The sequence below is a fragment of the Oryx dammah genome, unplaced genomic scaffold (genome assembly GCF_014754425.2).
Source record: "Oryx dammah isolate SB20612 unplaced genomic scaffold, SCBI_Odam_1.1 HiC_scaffold_26, whole genome shotgun sequence".
Classification (NCBI taxonomy): domain Eukaryota; kingdom Metazoa; phylum Chordata; class Mammalia; order Artiodactyla; family Bovidae; genus Oryx; species Oryx dammah.
Window position 1 is genome coordinate 1,453,898 of NW_024070210.1, and position 4,841 is coordinate 1,458,738.

Here is a 4,841-nt window from a genome sequence, read left to right on the forward strand (position 1 = left end):
CTCAGGCGTGTCCGACTCCGCGACCCCGTGGACTGCAGCACGCCAGGCCTCCCTGGCCATCCCCAACTCCCGCGGTTCACTCACAATCATGCCCATCGAGTCCGTGATGCCATCCAGCCATCTCATCCTCTGTCGTCCCCTTCTCCTCCTGTCCTCAATCTTTCCCAGCATCAGGGTCTTTTCCAGTGAGTCAGCTCTTCGCATCAGGTGGCCAAAGGATTGGCGCTTCAGCTTCAACATGAGTCCTCCCGACGATGCCGCCAGTGTCGCTCTCTCGTTTCTCTCCTCTCCACTCCCGGATGCCCTGCTTTTATCTCGCCTCTTGGGAGCAAGGGCTTTAGAGAACAACGCTTATAGGAGGAACACGTGTGTCCACCCAGGGCGAGTCCTGTGATGAGCCCCCCACCGCCGCGTCGAAAGAATGTTTCGGTGAATTGCCGTGTACTCAACGAACATTTTACTCTTCTTGCTTTCTCACGTATCTGTCCGTCCCTCTTTCCATCCATCAGCTCAGCTCGTTTGGACCCATTTGAGCTGCAGGCGTCAGGGCCCTGCTCCTCCCCGCCCCCGCCCCCGCCCCCGCCTGCATTGTCCTTCCTGCAGTTCAGTGTTGTGGCCTAGTCACCAAGTCGTGTCTGACTTGTTGAGACCCCGCGGGCGGTAACCCGCCAGGCTCCTCCGTCCATGGCAAGGATACTGGAGTGGGTTGCCGTTTTCTTCTCCAGAGGATCTTCCTGACCCAGGGATCGAACCCCTGCATTGCAGGCAGATTCTTTACCACTGAGCCACTTGGGAAGCCGGTAGAGATCAATACAACCCTACTTACTTACAGATTGTGTTCTTTGGGAATAAAATTTACATACTATGAAATGCACAAATCTTAAGTGTACCATTAAATGAGTTCTGGCAAATGCATTCAGTCTTGCAAATTAAACACAAATCTATCCAACCTATCCACCAAATATCCCAGGCCCCTTCCCAACAAGTTCCCAACCACATTCCTACAGAGGCAATCAGCGTTCTGAATTTTTCTGCCATCAGCTTTTCCCTTTGTAGAAATTAGTTTTGCTTGTTCTACATCTTCATATAAATGGATTCATAGTTATGTATTCGTGTAAAGCCCTGTATTTCTAAGATCTAGCCATGTTACATATCTTACTAGTCCTTCCCTTTTTATTGGTTGAATATTCTCCTTACTGATAGAAGTGAAGTGAAGTCACTCAGGCGTGTCCGACTCTTTACGACCCTGTGGACTGTAGCCCGCTCAGGCTCCTCCGTCCATAGGATTCTCCAGGCAAGAAGACTGGAGTGGGTTGCGATTTCCTTCTCCAGGGGATCTTCCCAACCCAGGGATCGAACCTGGGTCTCCTGCATTGCAGGCAGACGCTTTTTCCTCTGAGCCACCAGGGAGAAATCAGGACTATTAAAGGTGCTTGGCATCCACCAGGGTATGACTCTCGTCCGCTGAAATTCTTCTGATGTTTTCTAAGATCCTGCTAATTTACACAAATACCTAGTGACCTGACCTCAATTTATCTATTTCACTCCCCTTCCTCTGAGTTCCTGATGTTCCCTGAACACATCACCTCAGGGTCTTTGCACATGCGTCCTCTCTACTTGCCGAGTTTCCCTCAAATACCACACCTCACCTCCTCAGGACTCTCTTCAGTGCCGCCATATTAGTGAGTCTTCTCTGATTACATTAGAAAGAAAGTGCACCAAGACTGGCCAGGGAATTCTCTCCTCCTGCTTTGCTGTATCTTTTCCCGTAATACTGCCACTATCTGTTATCTATTTGGCTTTCCTGGTAGCTCAGCTGGTAAAAAATCTGCCTGCAATGCCAGGAGACCCCGGTTTGATTCCTGGGTTGGGAAGATCTGCGGGAGAAGGGAAGGGCAAACCACTCCAGTATTGCTGGGCTTCCTTGGTGGCTCAGCTGGTAAAGAATTCGCCTGCAAATCAGGAGACCTGGGTTGGGAAGATCCCCTGGAGAAGGGAAGGGCAAACCACTCCGGTATTCTGGCCTGAAGAATTCCATGGATACTGTATAGTCCACGGGGTCACAACATTTGTTGATTTGTTGAATTATCCCTACATGCAATTAAAAACCGGTGGACTACCAAAAAGAAAATGTCATCATAACTAAAACTGTTAGGCGCATTCTTGCACAAGTGTTCATGGATGTATGTTTTCGTGTCTCTTGGTAAACACCCAGGAGTGGAATTGCTGGGTCATAGTTCAGTTCAGTTCGGTCACTCAGTCGTGTCCGACTCTTTGGACCCTAGTGGCGGTGTTTAATTTCATAAGAAACTAACGTTTATCCAAAGTAGTTGTACCAATTGACAAGGTACAAGTTCTGGATGTCCGATATCCGTGTGAACATTTGGCAGTATCAGTCATCTTAATTTTAAATACATTGGTGGATGTGTACGGATATCTCACTGCAGTTTAATTTGCATTTCCCTGACGACTCAGCAGTAAAGAATCCGCCTGCAATGCAGGAAATGAGGGTTCGATCCCTGGGTCGGGAAGATTCCCTAGAGGAGCAAATGGCAATCCAGTGCGGTGTTCTTGCCTGGGAAATCCCACGGACGGAGGAGCCTGTTGGTCCTACGGTCCATGGGGTTGCAGAGTCGGACAGGACTGAGCACCTGAGTTGACTGATGTGCTTGTTGGCCATCTGCACTGATACCAAGCAGGGCCCTGGGGGGCTCCTGGGCACAAAGCCTTTCTCTGCTCCTCCCTATTCCTTTGATTACCAAAAAACAGCCAAGTGAGCATTTATTAGGCTGAGAGTACAGTGTGTGTGGACAGACACACAGGAGGGCTGAGAGTCCCACCCTTGCAGCAGTTTGGATCACTTTATGGGGCATTTCTTCCAGGGTTCCTTTGAGCAATCGTCTTGCTTTGCCGGGTTCCGAGTCTGTGTTTGGCTTATCTCAGGATCCTCCCGCACGTGTGTGCATCTTTTAGCCCAGATGGATTCCAGAGAAGCCGCCTCTGGGTAGCTGCACCATTTGACTCTGAGGCGATGCTTCCTTTCTGCTGACCTCTGCGGAGCCTTTCTGGGCACGGGTAGTCTGGGAGGTCTTAACTCTGAGAATGGAGTGTGTGGTCTTTTCTCTCTTATCTGGGCAAGGCCCAGCCTCCTTCATCAATCTGCTTTATGGAGTTTCTGCTGTTAAGGGGTTTCTGTCCACAGGGGAGAAACTGTTCAGCCTGGGGCCTGTCTGTCTCCTGCCTGAATATAAGCATTTATAATTATCATATCCTCCTGATGCAGGGACCATTTTTATGAGATCTCTCTTTATCTCTGGTAATACCCTTTGCCTTGAAGTTTATTTTGTCTGATATTAATCTAGTTACCACAGGCTTCATTTACTTAACATTCGTAGTGTCTTTTCCATTTACTTTCCAATCTATCTGTGTCTTTATATATTCCAGGTGTGTTTGCTGTGGACAGCGTACAGCAGCGTTTTTTTTTCGTTTTTCTGGTCAGCTCTGACAGCCTCCATGTTTTAACTGATCAGATAAACACCGCCCATCACTTCTGTGGCGACAGGAATACCCTGTACCTGCGCTCTTCTGAAGCCTGTCGTGGCGCTACCAGACTTGCAAGTGGGGAACGAACTTCCCACCCCACCCCCCAGAATGTTTGACTTTAAAGTCAACAACAAATTCAAGTGTCACGTGTGACTAGTGGCTGCTGTGTATAATTTGGTGCTTGCTGTTCAGTCACTAAGTCGTGTCCGACTCTTTGTGACCCCATGGACTGCAGCATGCCAGGCTCCTCTGTCTTCCACTATCTCTTGGGAGTTTGCTCAGATTCATGTCCATTGAGTCGGTGATGCCATCCAACCATCTCATCCTCTGCTGCCCCCCTTCTCCTCCTGCCTTCAATCTTTGCCAGCTTCAGAGTCTTTTCCAGTGAGTCAGCTCTTCGTATCAGGTGGCCAAAGTATTGGAGCTTCAACCTGAGCATCAGTGAGTATTCAGGGTTGGTTTCCTTTAGGATTGACTGGTTTGATCTCATTGCTGTCCAAGGGAGTCTCAAGAGTCTTGATGTAGAAATTCTGGATTCTAACTACCTTTCTCTAAAAATAATAATTTTTAAACAGGCAGTTAACTTAGGTGAACTCAACTGCAAAATCACCTCCCCTACAGCACGAGGGAAATTCTAGCTTCGTTCTTCCAGCCTTAGTGGTGAATGTATGGTTCAGGGGCCAGCCCTGGGCCTGAGTTTACACAGAGAAGCTGGGGGTCCCCACTCTGGCTCTTCCGTTAGTCGGTGCTCTGGATCTCCAAGCCACAAAGACTGTACGTTTTCCACGGGAGGTTTACCTGCCTTGCGTGGTGCAGGCTACGACCTGACCTCAGGCCAGAAGTGGTGGGAAGAGAGGAAGTTCGCCCTGTAGAGCGCTGTTTTTGCAGTTGTTGACCGCCTTCTTTTGCCTGCGGTTGGTCACTTTCAGTAGCTGGATGGTGTAAGCTCCACACCACAACTTCTATTTTTATTTCTGAAAGAGTGGGTTCAGTAGGAGCTATTTCATCCTACCAGAAACCTGAACTTATCTGGTCTCCCTTCACAACATCTGATAATGAAACTTCAAACATGTACCAAGGTTTAAAGAATTTTAGAGCAGCAATCTAAATTGTACAAATTTTCCTATATTTTATCATATATCTATTCATCCTTTAATACATCTTATTTTAAAGCATTTCAAAATAAACTGCAATCAATACACTTGCCCTCAAGTACTTTAGAGTTTATATATAGAGTTTAACAACTTTTTTTTGATGTAGAATTTTCACACAGTGCACATATCTGAACTTGTGCATTC

General features: G+C 47.8%; 1 non-coding gene across 1 annotated transcript; it reads right to left on the reverse strand.

Moving 5' to 3' along the window:
• Nucleotides 1-1,338: 1,338 nt before the first annotated feature.
• On the reverse strand, nucleotides 1,339-1,410 carry TRNAC-GCA. The gene has a single exon. It is a non-coding gene; the product is annotated as a tRNA-Cys (tRNA).
• Between the last annotated feature and the right edge of the window lie 3,431 nt (nucleotides 1,411-4,841).